The following is an 18,428-nucleotide window of genomic DNA, read 5'->3' on the forward strand; positions in this document are numbered from 1 at the left end:
TCTAACAGTAGTTGCGTTGGGGTGTGCTTGGGTAAAATCGTTACTGGGTTGAGGCCTGTGATGTGTGCAAAGTACTGAACAGCCCAAAAAACTGCGAGCAAGTGCCTTTCGCAGGTTGAAAATCCTTGCTCCACTGGGTCCAAAACTCGTGAGGCATAGGCTACGGGTCCTAAACGATCGTGCCTTTCTTGGAGTAGTACAGCTGATAGGGTTCGGTCGGTGGTCTCTACTTATATGGCGTATGGGGAGTGTGGGTCTGGTACATGCAAAGCGGGGGCTGTACCTAGGGTGCGTTTTAATGTATCAATGGCATCCGTATGCTGTGGAAGCCATTACCAAGGGGTGTTCTTTTTTAGGAGCTCGGAAAGTGGGGCTGCCTTGGTGGCAAAACCGTCTATATGGTTCCTGCAGTAACCAACCAGTCCTAAAAATGACCAGAGTGCTGTAACATTATGGGGAAAGGGCAATTTAACAATTGAATCAATACGTTTTTGCTCTGTCTCTCTCTTTCCGTGCGAGATGACTGTGCCAAAATAAAAGACCTTTTCTTTTAGGATTTGGGCCCTTTTCAGGTTGACTTTATATCCAATTGAGTGTAGGAGACCTAATAGTTCGGAGAGAAGCGAAATGTGCTCTTCCTTGGTATCAGTTTGTAGGAGCAAGTCGTCCACATACTGAACAAGGCATTCAGGGCAGGGAAATTTGGATAATCCATTTGCCAATTGTCGGTGGAAAATGGAGGGGGAGTTCTGGAAACCTTGCAGAAGGCATGTCCACGTATATTGCTGTCTTTGGAACGTGAAGTCGAAATTATATTGGCAATTCTTTTCCAATGGAATGGATCAGAAGCCATTGCTAATGTCCAGTACCGTAAAATACCTTGACTGTAGTCCCTGCTTCAGCATTGTCTCGGGACTCGTGGCAATGGTGGGGGCTGCTGATGGAGTTACTTTATTGAGTTCTCTGTAATTGATGGTCTGTCTCCATGAACCGTCTGGTTTCCTTACGGGCCAAATTGGAGCATTGTTTGTTGAAGCTACGGGCCGAATTACACCTTGGTCTAGCAAACTTTGAATTACTTTTGCAATTTCTCCCTCGGCTTGCTGTGGGAAGCCGTATTGTTTCTGGGGTTTGGGATCGGGACCTGTAATTGTGACTGTTCCCGGAATTTTTCCACAATCGTGCTTGTGCTGGGTGAAGGATGCTTTGTGTTTCCTTAGGACCTCTCTAATCGTCTTATCTGTACGAATGGCTTGCGGATCAAACCAATAGTCGCCTACTGAGCAGATTCTGCGTTCGTAGTCTCCTTCTGTGAGCGTGGCGGGGGCTCTCGCTGTTCTAGCCATTTTCCAAACCCACTTGTTCACGGGGTCAAAGGAAAGGTTGTGTGAAGTCATGAAGTCGATCCCTAAAATGTGTTCTGCTGTTCGGGGCAAATCTACGAAAACAATGGGGTGCTTGGCATTAACGTTTCTGATTTGGATATCTACGGGGGCCATAATGTATCCCTGCTGGATATGTCCTGTAAATCCGCTAAGAATGATAGTGTCTGTAATGGGCAATTTATCTCGGTGAAACATTGTGGAGGAGTTTAAAGTGGTTCGAGACCCTCCTGTGTCCCAAAGGGACTCTACGGGGTATCCCCGGACTGTGCCTGCAACTACTGGTCTACCTGACTTGTCCCAGAGGGTGTCGCAGACCCTAGTTGGGTGTCCGAACACCGTCAATCTGTTCTATTTATGGCAGAATTGTCTGGGCGGGCGCTGATACGTGTATAGGCCTGGCATTGTTCCTATGTGGGGCGTTCAATTGCTGATTCCGTTGCTGGTTCGGGGGGGACATTGCATTCGCGGGCATAATGTCCCTTTTGTCCACAATTGTAGCATCCCTGTGCTCTGTGGTGCTGTCCGTCATGTCTACCCTCGTTTACCCATGCGGGGTCCTGATGTGTCCTTCCAGGATTCATGTTTGCTTCTACTTTCTCCTGCTCTGCCTTTTTATGTAGGGATTGTTCCCAAGCTCCCGAGAGTCTCTTCAGAACCCATAGTTCATTGTGTGTGGCGTTTGAGGGGTCATAATTCGCACAGGCTTTTTGACCTGCTTCTGTGGCGTGGGAGACTAAAATACGGCCCATTTGGTTGTGTTTTCGACATTTAAGTGTGCGTGGACTAAATCTCAAATACCGCTTTTAAATGGATCCAAAGGCGACCTGCGTATGCAGTCAGGTGCTCTCCTTTCTTTTGTCTGCAGTGATTTAGAACTTCTAAGGGATCTCCTCTATTATAACCAATTGCATCTAAAATAGCTGCCTTCATCTCCTGGAGGCTTCCTCCTCCTACATTCTGTGGATCGGGTAATGCTGAACTAACGGATGGGTCAAGGCTCATGACTATAAGTTTCACTTCCTCCGGTTCGTCCAGACCGTACATAACTGTCTGTTGTCTTACTCGCTCAAATAAATGGTGTGGGTCTGCTGTGGGTTGGAATGGTTCAATTTTGGCGCAGGCATCTCTCAATTGTATGATGGATAATGGGGTGGTTTACTCGAAATCGGGCTCATCGTCAATCAGTGACTTGTGCTGCGTGGTGACTGGATTCATGGGGTTGGGTGCTGCCTGTGCAGTCGGTGGTGCAGGTGCATTCCTTTTCGGGGCCTGGGGGCTCTATTGTGATTTTCGGTATCTTCTACGTACCTATAGGCAGTTTCATTGAGTTCCTGCCAATCGGGGCCATCTTCCTGGCCTAAATTTGGTCCAAAGCTATCTCTGAAACTATTTTGCACTGAAAGCAGTAACTGTAACCGTGAAATTTGCTGCCTGCATTTGGCGTGGTCTACCGAACTCTGCCTTTGTTCCGTTGTGGAACTGTGGAGTGCTCATAAAGCTGCCTTTAAGTCTGCGCATTGCTTTTTTAACTGTTCTACCTGTTGTTCCGTCTCTTCTCTTACCAAGACTGCGCATTGTGTATCTTGGTAGGCCTTATCATATTGTGTCTGAAAGCTGCTTAGGTAAACTAGACAAGATTGGTGTGCCCGTTTGACATCAGCCATCTCCTTGCCTTTTGCTGCTAGCCGCTCTCGGAGTTGCTCATTAACCTTTTCACACTTGCTAACTTTTCCCTCACTCTTCTCCTCTTTCTCTACAAGCTGTCTGCGGAGCGTCCTCACGACCTCCCCTGTGCCTCGCAATTGTGCCAGACAGGACACGATTGCCATCGGCTTACGAACTTTCCCAAAATTCTTCTTGTGTATCTCGGTTAGGTTGTCCCACCAAGTTTGTCCTATATTACCAGGACCTGACTCTTCATTCGCTCACAACTCAGACGAAAGAGGCCATCCTTTCCCCTTTAAGTATTTCTTCAACTCTTCTTCCCATATGGTACACTGCTCTGCTCTATTGGCCGCTGCAACCTCGGGTTCCTGTGGGTTCATAAGGCGTTCCATTGCCTTTGCTGCCTGTGGTAAACACCGCTAGTGTCACATTGCATGTATTACGGTACTGCCACTGTATTACAGGTACCACAGTAAATCCCCGCAGGCGGCATATAAAAGTGTATGCTCTCCTGCTCTGCTCCCATTCTGGTTCCAGCTGCAGGAGGCACAACATCTTGTGCAATAAAGCCTCGATTGTTTCACCATTCTCGTCTCGTGGTAATTGGCGGTACATCAATTTATTGCACAAGATTTTAAAAGGTGGGATTTCTAATCAAGCCTGATCGCCTGGAGCTGAGCCCTCACGCAGCCAATGCCACGTCCGCCTTCGAGCACTGGCTAGCCTGCTTTGAAGGCTACCTCAGAGCAGCCACTGAAGAACTCTCGGACCCACAGAAGCTCCAAGTCCTCTACTCACGGGTGAGCCATCAAATTTTTCCCCTCATCCGGGATGCGCCCACCTACACAGAAGCGATGACGATACTAAAGGGATAGTACATTAAGTCGGTGAATCAAGTGTACGCCAGGCACCTCCTGGCCACGAGACGGCAACTCCCGAGGGAAACTCTGGATGATTTCTTGCGGGCTCTACAGATTCTCGGTAGGAACTGTGACTGCCAGGCAGTTTCGGCAGTCCAACACCGAACTACTAATCAGAGATGCTTATGTCACAGGCAATAAGTCTACGTACGTTCGCCAGCGGCTATTGGAAGGGGGTACGCTCAATCTTGCAGAGACTGTGCAGCTTGCCAATTCCCTGGAAGTGGCCTCCCATAATCTGGAGGCCTACACCTCCCTCGTGGGCATCGTGGGCCCCACCAGCTTCCGACTCGAGTACACCGCAAGCCTGCGCCGCGCGGCAGCCAGCCAACTCTGGAGGGCCCAAATGTTATTTTTGTAGCCAGAGCAAACATCCCAGGCAGCGTTGCCCGGCGCGGTGTGCGACCTGCAACGGGTGCGGGAAGAAGGGCCACTTTGTTTCCGTTTGCCAGGCCCGGTTGGTCGCCGCTGTTTCCAGGCCCGGCATTGCTACACTCCCCACGTGTGATCCAGGAGCGCCGCCATCTTCTCCACCACAAGACACGTGCGGCCTATCTTTGACGTCATTTTGGAACCCGCCTCAGGACCCCTGCTTGTCGGGCCATTCACTGCCCGCTGATACCTCCGCCACCGCTGATCAGCCCAGGACCTCCCAACACCTTCCGCAGCTCGCCTCAATCACCCTGGGTCAGCCTCGGCCTCTACGACCTCGCGACCGCTACAACGACGATAAAGATCAACGGGCACGAGATGACCTGCCTCTTTGACTCAGGGAGCACAGAGTTTCATCCACCCTGCTATGGTAAGGCGTTGCTCCCTCCCGGTACCCCCGTCACCCAGAAAATCTCCCTGGCCTCCGGATCCCATTCCATGGAAATCCGGGGGTACTGTGTCGCGACCCTCACCGTTCAGGGCGTAGAGTTCAGCAACTTCAGGCTCTACATCCTCCCCCATCTCTGCGCTGTCCTGTTACTAGGTCTTGACTTTCAATGCCACCTCCAAAGCCTTACTTTGAAATTCGGCGGACCCCTGCCCCCCCCTCGCCGTCTGCGGCCTCACGACCCTTAAGGTCGACCCACCTTCACTGTTTGCAAACCTCACCCCGGACTGCAAGCCCGTCGCCACTAGGAGCAGACGGTACTGTGCGCAGGAAAGGGCCTTAATCAAGTCGGAGGTCCAATGGCTTCTGCGGGAGGGGATCATTGAGGCCAGTAACAGCCCCTGGAGAGCTCAAGTGGTGGTAGTCAAGACTGGGGAGAAGCACAGGATGGTCATTGACTACAGTCAGACCATCAACCGGTACACGCAGCTCGATGCGTACCCCTCCCACGCATATCTGACATGGTCAATTAGATTGCGCAGTATCGAGTCTTCTCCACAGTAGAGTTGAAGTCTGCCTACCACCAGCTCCCCATCCGCCTGGAGGACCGCCAATACACAGCATTCGAAGCAGATGGCCGCCTCTATCATTTCCTTAGAGTTCCCTTAGGCGTCATCAATGGAGTCTCGGTCTTCCAGCAAGAGATGGACCGAATGGTTAACCAGTACGGGCTGCAGGCTACGTTCCCGTACTTAGATAATGTCACCATCTGCGGCCACGATTAGCAGAACAACGACGCAAACCTCCAAAAATTCCTCCATACCGCCAAACTCCTTAACCTCCCCTACAAGAAGGAGAAATGCATGTTCTGCACCAACCGCTTAGCCATCCTTGGCTACGTAGTGGAAAATGGAGTCCTAGGGCCCGACCCCGACCGCATGCGTCCCCTCCTGGAAATCCCTCTCCCCCACTGCCCAAGACCATGAAATGATGCCTGGGGTTTTTCTCGTATTACACCCAGTGGGTCCCTAATTATGCGGACAAGGCCCGCCCACTCTTCAAGTCCACAGTTTTTCCCCTGACGGCTGAGGCCCGTCAGGCCTTCAACCACATCAAGGCGGACATCGCCAAGGCCACGATGCACGCAGTCAATGAGACCCTCCCCTTTCAGGTGGAGAGCGATGCATCGGATGTCGTTCTGACCGCCACCCTCAACCAGGCGGGCAGACCCGTGGCTTTCTTTTCCCGCACCCTCCATGCCTCCGAAATTCGGCACTCCTCTATCGAAAAGGAGGCCCAAGCCATTGTGGAAGCTGTGCGACATTGGAGGCATTACCTGGCCGGCAGGAGATACACTCGCCTCACTGACCAACGGTCAGTTGCCTTCATGTTTAACAATACGCAACGGTGCAAGATAAAAAATGACAAGCTCTTGAGGTGGAGGATCGAGCTCTCCACCTATAACTATGAGATCTTGTATCGCCCGGGGAAGCTCAATGAGCCTCCTGATGCCCTATCCCGCAGTACATGTGCCAGCACACAAGTGGACCGACTCCGGGCTCTCCACAATGACCTCTGCCACCCTGGGCGTCACCCGGTTCTTCCATTTTGTCAAGGCCCGCAACCTGCCCTACTCCATTGAGAAGGTCAGGATCGAAACCAGAGACTGCCAAGTCTGCGCAGAGTGCAAGCCACACTTCTACCGGCCAGATAGAGCGCACCTGGTAAAGGCCTCCCGCCCCTTTGACCGCCTCAGCATGGACGTCAAAGGGCCCCTCCCCTCCACCGACCGCAACATGTACTTCCTCAACGTAATTGATGAGTACTCCCGGTTTCCTTTTGCCATCCCATGCCCCGACATGACTTCTGCCACGGTAATCAAAGCCCCTCACAACATCTTCACTCTGTTAGGTTTCCCCACCTACATCCACAGCGATCGGGGATCCTCCTTCATGAGTGATGAGCTGCGTCAGTTCCTGCTCAGCAAGGGCATCGCCTCGAGCAGGACGACCAGCTACAACCCCCGGGGAAACGGGCAGGTGGAGAGGGAGAACGTGACAGTCTGGAAGGCCGTCCTGCTGGCCTTTCGGTCTAGAAATCTCCCGGTCTCCCGCTGGCAAGAGGTCCTCCCCGGCGCGCTCCACTCCATCCAGTCGCTCCTGTGCACCGCGACAAATGAGACCACTCACGAACGTGTGTTTGCCTTCCCTAGGAGGTCCACCTCCGAGGTCTCGCTCCCAACATGGCTGACAGTTCCTGGACCCGTCCTCCTCTGGCAGCATGTGCGGAGCCATAAATCGGATACCTTGGTTGAGAAAGCCCACCTCCTCCATGCAAACCCACAGTACGTCTACATGACACACCCCGACGGGCGACAGGACACAGTCTCCCTCCGGGACCTGGCACCCGCTGGGTCTCCGCCCACAACCCCCGGCCTGATACCGCTCCTGCCCCCCCCAGTTGCCTCATTCACCCCTCGCCACCCACCCTCCCACCAGCGAACCTCACCACAGCCCCCACCCCACAGGATCCGTCCCCTCACTGTATCCACTAAGGGGTGACGAACAAGAGGACAACACGCTCCCGGAGTCGCAGGTGACCACGTCGGTGCCCACATCACCACCAGGACTGAGGCGATTGCAGCGGAGGGTCAGAACCCCCGACAGACTCAATCTGTAACTTTTTTTTCACCCCCGCCAGACTCTTTTTTAAACAGAGGGGTGAATGTGGTAAACACCACTAGTAACACATTGCATGTATTACGGTACTGCCACTGTATTACAGGTACCACAGTAAATCCCAGCCTGCTGGCTCCTCCCAGCAGGCGATGTATAAAAGTGCATGCTCTCCTGCGCTGCTCCCATTCTGGTTCCAGCTGCAGGAGGCACAACATCTTGTGCAATAAAGCCTCGATTGTTTCACCATTCTCGTCTTGTGGTAGTTGACGGTGCATCACTGCCATTTCTACTGGTATCTCTTTTCTGTATCCTAAATTTGGGACAGGGGGAATAGGGTGGTGATGTAAACAGCCGTTATGGCCTAAGCTATTTTCCGGTTCACAAAACTCCCGATAGTTTTACGCAACAAAATCTAATGAGTTTACCTTATATCCTTGTTAGTACGCATGCAAATTACTGCACACTTCCGAATATTGGAGGTTTGATCAATACGGGGCTTACATTCAGGATCTGTGTTTGCCTGAATCCTGTATTGGCCATATTTCCCTTGAGTCTTTGCAAGTATCCATGTTTACTTTGTAAGTGGCCATCCCAGATGGCTACAGTAGTGATACACCATCAATAATAGACGCCGAGTGATAAACGTAACTGAGGCTTTAATACACTAAACAGCAAGCCTCCTGCCACTGGACCCGAACTGGGTCTGGAGGTGGAGACTTGCCACTTTTATACAGACGCCTGAGGGGAGGAGCCACAGGCGGAGCCAGCCTGGACAAGCCCAGGCATGTACAATGCAGCACCATGCATATAATACAATAACGTGGTTTACCACATTCGCCCCCTGTTTAAAAAAAGTCCGGCAGGGCTGAAGTGGATTTAAAGGTCAAGTCTGTCGGGGGCCTTGACCTTCCGCTGTGACCGCCTCAGTCCCGGTTGTGGTGTGGACGCTGGCGTCGAGACCTGCGCGTCCGGGAGCGTGTTGTCTTCTTCTTCATCATCCAGATGTTGAGTCGGCGAAGGGGGGGCGGTGTACGAGCGGAGGTGGAGTTGCTTGTTGCCGGTGGGCCTGCGGGTGTCAGTTTGTGAGGGAGGTGGGCGGAGGTGGGGGTAGACGGTGTAGGGTGGGGGGTGGTGGTGATGGTCGCTGGGGAACCTGCAGGTGCCAAATCCCGAAGGGAGACCGTGTTCTGCCGCCCGTTCTGGTGTGCCACGTGGGCATATTGGGGGTTTGCATGGAGCAGCAGGACCTTCTCGATGAGGGGGTCGGTTTTATGGCTCCTCGCATGCTTGCGGAGAAAGGCGGGCCCGGGGAATGTCAGCCAGGACGAAAGCGAGACCCTGGAGGTGGACTTTCTGGGGAAGGCAAACATACGTTTATGAGGAGTCTCGTTAGTGGCTGTACAGAGGAGCGACCGGTGGAGTGGAGCTCATCGGGGAGGACTTCCGGCCAGCGGGAGACTGGGAGACTTTTCGCCCGTAGGAGGACGGCCTTCCAGACCGTCGCGTTTTCCCTCTCCCCTATCCGTTTCCCTGGGGGTTATAGCTGGTCGTCCTGCTGGAGGTGATGCCTTTGCTGAGCAGGAACTGACGCAATTCGTCGCTCATAAAGAAGGAGCCCCAATCACTGTGGATGTAGTCGGGGAACCAGAATAGGGTAAAAAGACTGTGCAGGGCCTTGATAACAGAGGCAAAGGTCAGGTCGAGGCAGGGGATGGCGAAGGGGAATCTGGAGTACTCGTCAACGATGTTGAGGAAGTACACGTTACGGTCGGTGGAGGGGAGGGACCCTTTGAAGTCCATGCTGAGGCGCTCAAAGGGGCAGGAGGCCTTTACCAGATGTGCTCTGTCTGGCCAATAGAAGTGCGGTTTGCACTCCACGCAGACCTGGCAGTCCCTGGTCACGGACCTGACCTCCTCGATGGAGTAGGGCAGGTTGCGAGTCTTGATGAAATGGAAAAACCGGGTGACCCCCGGGTGATAGAGGTCATTGTGGAGGGCCCGGAATCGGTCTACTTGTGCGCTGGCACATGTACCGCGGGAGAGGGCATCTGGGGGCTCATTGAGCTTCCCGGGATGATACAAGATGTCGTTGCTGTAGGTGGAGAGCTCGATCCTCCACCTCAAGATCTTGTCGTTCTTGATTTTGCCCCGCTGTGTGTTATGAAACATGAAGGCAACCGACTGTTGGTCAGTGAGGAGAGTGAATCGCCAGCCGGCCAGGTAATGTCTCCAGTGTTGCACAGCTTCTACAATGGCTTAGGCTTCCTTTTCGATGGAGGAGTGTCGAATTTCGGAGGCGATTGATGCGATTCAAGGCCAGTCGGGCCTCAGTCGTCAGGGGAAAAATGGTGGATTTGATCAGAGGGCGGGTCTTGTCCGCATAGTTGGGGACCCACTGGGCATAGTAAGAGAAGAACCCCAGGCATCTCTTCAGGGCCTTGGGACAAGTGGGAGGTGAGTTCCAGGAGGGGGCGCATATGGTCAGGGTCGGGCTCTAGGACTCAGTGTTCCACGACGTAGCCAAGGATGGCTAGGTGGGTTGTGCGAAAGACGCATTTCTCTCTATTATAAGTTAGTTTCAGGCGTTTTGCGGTGTGGAGGAAGCGCCGGAGGTTCTCATCATGGGCTTGCTGGTCACGTCCGCAGATGGTGACGTTGTCTAGGTACGGGAACGTGGCCCGCAGCCCGTACTTATCAACCACTCGGTCCATTTCCCTTTGGAAGACCGAGACCCCGTTGGTGACGCCGAAGGGAATCCTGAGGAAGTGGTAGAGGCGACCATCTGCCTCGAAGGCAGTGTATTGGCGGTCCTCTGGGCGGATAGGGAGCTGGTGGTACGCGGACTTCAAGTCGACTGTAGAGAAGACTCGATACTGCGCAATCTGATTGACCATGTCAGATATGCAAGGGAGGGGGTACTCATCGAGCTGCGTGTACCGGTTAATGGTCTGACTATAGTAGATGACCATCCGGTGCTTCTCCCCAGTCTTGACGACCAGCACTTGGGCGCTCCAGGGGCTGTTACTAGTCTCAATGATCCCTTCTTGCAGGAGTCGCTGGACTTCCGACCTGATGAAGGCCCTGTCCTGGGAACTGTAGCGTCTGCTCCTGGTAGTGACGGGCTTACAGCCCGGGTTGAGGTTTGCGACAAGGGAGGGTGGGGTGACCATAGGGGTCGCGAGGCTACAGACGGTGGGGGGGGGGGGGAGCAGGGGTCCATTGAACTTTAAGGTAAAGCTCTGGAGATGGCACTGGAAGTCGAGCCCCAGTAATAGGGCAGCGCAGAGATGGGGGAGGACGTAGAGCCTAAAGTTGGTCTACTCTATGCCTTGCACAGTGAGGGTCGCGACACAGTACCCCCGGATTTCCACTGTGTGGGATCCGGAAGCCAGGGAGATTTTCTGGGCCGCGGGTAGGACGGGGAGGGAGCAGTGCCTTACCGTGTCTGGGTGAATGAAGCAGTCTGTGCTCCCGGAGTCGAAGAGGCAGGCCGCCTCATGCCCGTTTATCTGGACGGTCATCGTGGACTTCGCGACGTGGTGCGGCCGGGACTGGTCAAGTGTGACGGAGGTGAGAGTCGGAATGCGATCGGTAGGCCGGTCGGAGGTAGCTCGGCCAGCGTACGGCCAGGTGAGCAGGGCTCCCGGGAGGCTGCAGAGTGGTCCCAAGATGGTGGCCCCCATGAGTCACACGTGGCGGGGGAGGTGCAAGATGGCGTCCAAGATGGGGGCCCCCATGGGTCGCACGTGTCGGCCAAAATTAAAGATGGCTGCGCCCACGGGTCGCACATGGCGGGTGGTGCGGCAGCTGGGGGTGGCCCTGACAGGCAGCAGGCAGCGCTGCTGGGCTTAGAAGATTTAGGGGGGGTCGGGACTGGCAGGCTTTTGCGAAGTGGCCCTTCTTCCCACAGCCGTTACAGGTTGCATTCCGTGCCAGGCAGCGTTCTCAGGGGTCATTACTCTGGCCGCAGAAGTAGCACTTCGGGCCTCCGGCATTGGCGGGCCGCTGTGCGGCGCAGGCTTACGTCGCACCCGGGTCGGTTGATGGCTGCGCCCATGAGGCCCACAAGGGTGCCGTGCGGTCGGAGGTGCAGGCCCCCATGTTCTGGGAGGCCACCTCCAGTGAGTTGGAGAGCTGGACTGTCCCTGGGAGGCCAAGTGTCCCCCTACTAATAATCGCTGGCGGATATAGTTAGAGTTCATGCCCGCGACATAAGCATCCCTGATCAGCAGCTCCGCGTGCTGGGTAGTCGATATCGCCCGGCAGTCACAGTTCCGGCAGAGTATGCACAAGGCACGCAGGAATTCTGCGAGTGATTCCCCAGGACGTTGCTGTCTCGTGGCGAGGAGGTGCCTAGCATACACCTCGTTAACGAAATTCACGTAACATCCTTTTAGCAGCATTATTGCCTCCGCGTACGAGGCGGCGTCCCTGATGAGGTTAAAGACTCTTGGGCTCACCCGTGCGTGGAGGTCCTGCTTCTTTTGGAGGTCTGTGAAGTCTTCGTTGAAGGATGCGAGGTACGCCTCGAAGCAGTTTAGCCAGTGTTCAAAGGTCTCTGTAGCGCCGGCTGCTTGTGGGTCCAGTTGCAAGCGATCAGGCTTGAGTGAGGAGTTAATCTTGAGTGAAGAGTCCATCTTTAGAAGTTTAGTGTATTAAATTGATACACCATCAATAATCGATGCCGAGTGATAAACATAACGGAGGCTTTAATACACTAAACAGCAAGCCTCCTGCCTCTGGACCGGAACTGGGTCTGGAGGCGGAGACTTGCCATTTTTATACAGAAGCCTGAGGGGAGGAGCCACAGGCGGAATCAGCCTGGACAAGCCCAGGCATGCACAATACAGCATCATGCACATAATACAATAACGTGGTTTACCACAAGTAGGTCAACCTCTGCTTTTCTTCTGTTAGAAAAACAGTGTAGTGCTTCACTCTGTCAGCCCTCAAATTACACCTACAGTGTTCTTTGCTGCTCACATGGGAGATTTATCTCCCCTCGCGTATTCCTTGCATCACACAAAGCAGCTGGAGGTGCAATGACCTTGCCGAACATGTTTCAGAGTTCAGAACGTGGTGAGCTGTATGATGCTTGGCCACGCAACACATTCAAAAAATGCTGAGTGCTTAATCATCCACATGTGGCATTATTGAGTAATCGTTATGTTGATAATGTGAGAAAATTGAATCTATGATAGTTCATTATCAGACCCTGATGGAGATCCAAATTTCACATCCTTAAATGCCTGTGACCACTGAAGCAACTAGCAGCAAGATGGAATCCAGATTTCCAAACAGTGCAAGTGAACACATTTACGAAAGTCAAAACTAAATATAATGATTGTACACCTGTGCCACCCGCGTGCCTTCAATATTTCTTAATCTTTTGTTGCCTCACACCATGTCTAGGTTTGGCCCTGACATCCACAGTTAAGGTTGAGGCAGACTGCTGACTCTGTGTCCTAACTGAGGATTTTTGGGGGGGAAATGGTTTTATTAAATTTTTAACATTTCATACAAAAGAATATAAAAGAGGTGAACCATAACAAACAGTTTCAAGCAAAATTCCACAAACAAACACTTTTTACAAAGACTCGCACCCCCACTCTCCCCCCCCCCCCCCCCCACCACCCACCCACCCCACCCGGACTACCCCCCCCCCAGAAACAAATAACCCCCCTCCCCCCCTTAAATTCTAGCAGCGACCAATTCTTTGAAGTACATTATAAATGGTCGCCATCTTCAATAGAACCCCTCTATCGACCCACTCAAGGTGTGTTTGACCGCCTCGATGCACACAGACTCCATCAAATCATCCAGCCACGCCCAAACCTTTTGGTGATGCCGCCATCTTCCAGCCCAATAGGATATGTTTCCGCGGCACCAATGAAGCGAAGGCCAGGACATCTGCCTCTGCTCCCATCCGCAGTTCCAGCAGATTGGAGACCCCAAAAATCACCACCAGTGGGAAGAGTTCCACCCCCACATTCAGGATTGCCGACATGGTGGCAAAAACGGACCCGCAAAATTCCACCAGCCTGGGGCATGACCATTTGTTTGTGATGTGCGGGCCCTCTTGAACAATGCTCGCACCAATCTTCCATCTCTTCAAAAAAAAGCGTCTCATCCTCGCTTTAGTGAGGTGCGTTCAGGAAACTACCTTTAACAGAATGAGGCTCAGCCTCATGCAAGATGATGACGCGTTCACCCTCCTCAATGGTCCAGGGAGTCATCCCAACTCTGTGGAGCTCTGGGCCTTGATTTCTATGTACGCAAATCACTAAACAATAGTCACAAAAAGAAACCAAAAAGACTAATAGGATGTTTGCCTTTATCTCAAAGGGGCTGTAGGTCAAAGCGGGGGAAGCTATGCTTCAATTATATGGGGGTTTAGCCGGGCCCAATCTGAATTAGTATATTTCGTTCTCAGCTCTGCACGTTAGGAACTTTATATTAGACTTGGGGAGAATGTTGCGCAGATTCATAAGTTATAGAAGATTTAATGAAAGGTGTTGCCTAAACTTGTATTTTCTTGAGTTTAGAAAGTTCCGGCGTGATCTAATCAAGGTATTTCAACTGACATAAGGATTTGATAGGGCAGATTAATGTAGGGAAACTATTTTCTTTTGGTGTGAAAGTTGGCAATTGGTAAATTGGATCTGGGCCATTAGGGAGTGAAACTGGGAAGTGCTTTTCACATAAAGGGTAGTGAAAGTATCGAACATAATGGGCCAATGAATATTTTAAGACAGTGATTCGCAAAGGGTATAAAAGGATGTGGAATATATGCATGCAAAATTGTGGTGCAATGGCTCAATGATTTGCTCGAATAAATAGCCACACAAGTGAGGAATGATTCCACGTGTTGTACCTGGCCTGTGCCTTAAGCATAGCACCACAAAGGAACAAATGTGTTCCGGCCTTGGGTGACTGTGTGGAGTTTACACTTTCTCCCTGTGTCCTCGTGGGCTTCCTCCGGGTGCTCCGGTTTCCTCCCACTTTCCAAAGATGTGCAGGTTAGGTGAATTGGGCATGCTGAATTGCCCCTTAGTGTCCAAATATTTGCAGGTAAGGTGGGGTTATGAGGTAACGGGGATAAGGTGGGGGAGTGGGCCTAGGTAGGGTGTTCTTTCAGAGTGCTGGTGACTCAATGGGCCAAATGGCTTCCTTCTGCACTGTAGCAATTCTATGGTTCCGTGGTTCTATGTTTGAATTTCTGATCTTTGACCTCATCTAAGAGGTGATCTCTTAGTTTCCTCTTGGTGTGATACCTCGATCTCTTCAATTGTCTTGGGATCACCTGTGTGTCTGGTTGTCTTAGCTTTCCAAAGTTGCAATTAAAACTCTGTGCTGAGACTGCGAGACATTGATCACGTCTGTGGCATCACTTGATTCTACAATGCTGGCATGGTCACCTACCCTCTAGTGGTTGGGGTGCATATTGCTTCCTTTGGCCTGGACTGTTCCTGTTCCTTTGCTGTTTTACTAACTGGACAAAGGATGTTGTTCTGTACCATGGATTGCTTTCGCCTCTTATGATGGATTTGGGCTATATACAGATTTTGGATTGCTTACCTTTTCAAGGATGAAATCTTACTTAGTTTGAAGCATTTCCAAAAGTGCATCATTTACCAATCTGTCAACAGTTCTGTTCCCGATTAGCTTTGATTTCAGGTCACCGTACTCACTGCCAACAGCCACTCTGTACAGCTCATTAACAAAGGAGTCAACAGGTTCTTTTGGCTGTTTTACACGTTTGTTAAACTTTGTTCTTTCAAATGTATTGTTACTGTTCAAATTAAAATAAGTGTCAAATTATTTTAATATGGGCGGCACTATAGCACAGTGGTTAGCGCTGTTGTTTCACAGCGCCAAGGTCCCAGGTTCGATTCCCGCTTGGGTCACCGCCTGTGTGGAGTCTGCACATTCTCCCCGAGTCTGCGTGGGTTTCTCCGGGTGCTCCCGTTTCCTCCAACAACTCCCCAACGAGGTGCTTGTTAGGTGAATTGGACATTCTGAATTCTCCCTCAGGCGCTGGAATGTGGCGACTAGGGGCTTTTCACAGGAACTTCATTGCAGTGTTAGTGTAAGCCTACTTGTGACAATAATAAAGATTATTATTATTAAAACTCTATCAAATTTTGTTGAAGGTTAATTGATTCCTTATCCAGCTATTATATCTTCAGCTATTGGACCTACCAAATTAAAACAATGCATTAACTTGAGCAGCTTCTGTTTTTTTGACTAAACCTGAAGCAATCACATATATAAGGAAATCTTCCCTCCAATTTATACAATTTTGTGACTGGTCTGGGCCTTGGATGAGTCCAAAACTGGATGGTGATGTCGATTTTTGATCCATAGTCATTTAAAACTAAAAGTGTAACAGCTTTAAATGCTGCCAAGAAATCCAAGATGGCACCGCCACACACTTCTTCTCAATGGGCTTCCCCACACTTGGCAGTTTTGGCAGGCTCCAGCAGTAATGCGGTTTGTAATTTCTGTGTCTTAAAATGTTCAGCAATGATTCCTTGGATTGGCCTTTCTGAGTCTTCCCTGCAGCACCTAAGTATTTTTGGTTTGTGAAACTCTCATACTCCCATCTTTTGCTGTTTTTTTTTAAACTGACGATTATTCTTAAAATTATATATTTTTTCCCGATCGGAGTGAACTTGGCCAGCACGCCGTGTGGGACCTCAGGCTGGTCAAGGTGTGTTTTACAACAAAAAGCCTGACTGTGCAGACTTAAGGGGCGGGATTCTCTGATCCTGAGGCTAAGTGTTGACGCCGTCGGAAACGCCGTTCTGTTTCTCGACGGCCTCAGGATCAGCACCTCTGGCCCCTACAGGGGGCCAGCAGGGCACTGGAGCGGCCCACGCCGCTCCCGCTGCTGATCCTGGTGTGAACTGGTCGTTGTGAGGTCCGCGCATGCACAGTGGGGCCGGCGCCAACCCGCACATGCGCAGTGGCACCGGCACCAACACACGCATGGGCGGTGTCTCCCTTCTCCGCGCCGGCCCCGACGCAACATGACACAGGGCTACAGGGGCCGGCGTGGAAGGAAGAAAGGAGGCCCCAGCCAGAGAGGCCGGCCCGCCGATCGCTGGACCAGGATCGCGGGCCAGGCCACATCAGAGGCCCCCCGCCGGGGTTGGAAACCCCCTCTCCCCACACAGGCCGCCCCCCGACCCTTCCACGCCGAGTTCCCGCCGGCTGAGACCAGGTGTGAACGGCGCCGACGGGACTCGGGTTTTTTGATCAGGCCGTTCGGCCCATCCCGGGCGGAGAATCGCTCGGGGGGCCCTGTAGAGCGGCCCCCGGCTGGCACCGACAGCGCCGGCTCCAATGACGCCGATTCTCCGCTCTGTGGAGTATCGCGTCCTGGCATCGGGGCGGTGTGGCGCGATTCGCGCCAGTCGCGGAGATTCTCCGTCCCGGCCCCAGGCTGTGAGAATCCCACCCAAACACTTTATAAAACTCAGTCTGGCCAAGAACCTCAGTTTTCCAGCTCCGCCTGCTAGATTCCTGACTCTGCACTCTTTGGGTTGTGAAGATGAATTTCAACAGAATTGAATGGAATCTTCTGCTGCGTGTCAAGTTTTATTGCTGCCTTCTGTGGTGTTCTTTGTCATTCTGTTATCAGGATGGATATTGTAAGACGACAGAAGCTAAGTTCATTCACAAAGCTAACTTTTATTTACACTACTTATTAAAGCTCGGCCACTTACTCCTATAGTAAACAATAATCCAGTCATCTACAATCTACTAACATTAGTCTCTACACTCTATCTATAACTGTACTCTACACTCTCTCATTGCTCCTCTCTAGCCTTCTCCCAGAAGCCTGTGAGTCGGTGCTTTATGTAGTTCTGCATCTAGCTCCATCTAGTGGTTAATTATGATGTGTCATTAACCCCATGTATTCTGAACATTTCACATAATGTCACACCTTCTGCTTCCAATCTGCTTCGGAGCTAATGATCTCCTTCTGCATCTTTGTTTCTGATACTTGCCGTCCGGCAGGATCCTGCGTTTTCAATCTTCCAGGTTTTACATTTCTTCTCAAATTTCTGTGCGGTTTTATTTTAATTTCTGATAGCTGCCAGCATGTTGTAAGATGTGTGTAGTTTGGTAGGAAGAGCCTCTGAGTCTTGCATGGTTTAACAGTAAGCGTTTATTAACTATTTGTAACATTATACATATTTACAGTCTAATGTCTAATCTAGGAGCTGTCTCTATGGACTCGGGTCATGTGTTCTTTTACAACACACTGTGTGACCAGTCCTTTCTATGCCAGACCCTTTAACTACAACATGAGAGCTTTTTAACCCAGCAAGTGGGTAGGATCAGGAATGCACTTCCTGCCAGAAAGGATTAATTCTGCCTTTTAAAAAGGTGAAAAACTTGCAAGGTCAAAGGACAGGGGAGCGGGACTCATTAAATTGCTCTTGCACAGAGCTGGCATATATTAGACAGAGACTGCATGGCCATTTTTCTATACTGTACTGTGAGGTGAGAATGACTGCCCTTGGCCGCTTTTGACTGAATATGGCATCAAGGAGCCCTAGAAAAACCATCTGGAGGTTCCCCTCCAAGTCATTCACCACCCTGGCTTGGAATGATACCGCCGTTCCTTCACTGTCGCTTGGGCAACATCCTGGAACTCCCTCCCTAACAGCACAGTGGGTGTGCCTACACCTCAAGGACTGCAGCGGTTCAAGAAGGCAACTCACCACCTCCTCCTGAAGGGCAACTAGGGATGGGCAATAAATGCTGGCCTAACCAGCGACGCCCACGTCCCGTAAATGAATAAAAAAACAAACATAGTTGTGTAGAAATATATTCCAGTAAAATTAATGTCTGCGGTTCACAATGAATGTGAAGTGCAACTGATGTTAAGTTCCTGTTTTGTTAATATTCCATGATGCCAAAACATACAAGGAAATAGGAGGAACTT

This window comes from Scyliorhinus torazame, chromosome 2 (assembly GCF_047496885.1).
Source record: "Scyliorhinus torazame isolate Kashiwa2021f chromosome 2, sScyTor2.1, whole genome shotgun sequence".
Taxonomy (NCBI): Eukaryota; Metazoa; Chordata; class Chondrichthyes; order Carcharhiniformes; family Scyliorhinidae; genus Scyliorhinus; species Scyliorhinus torazame.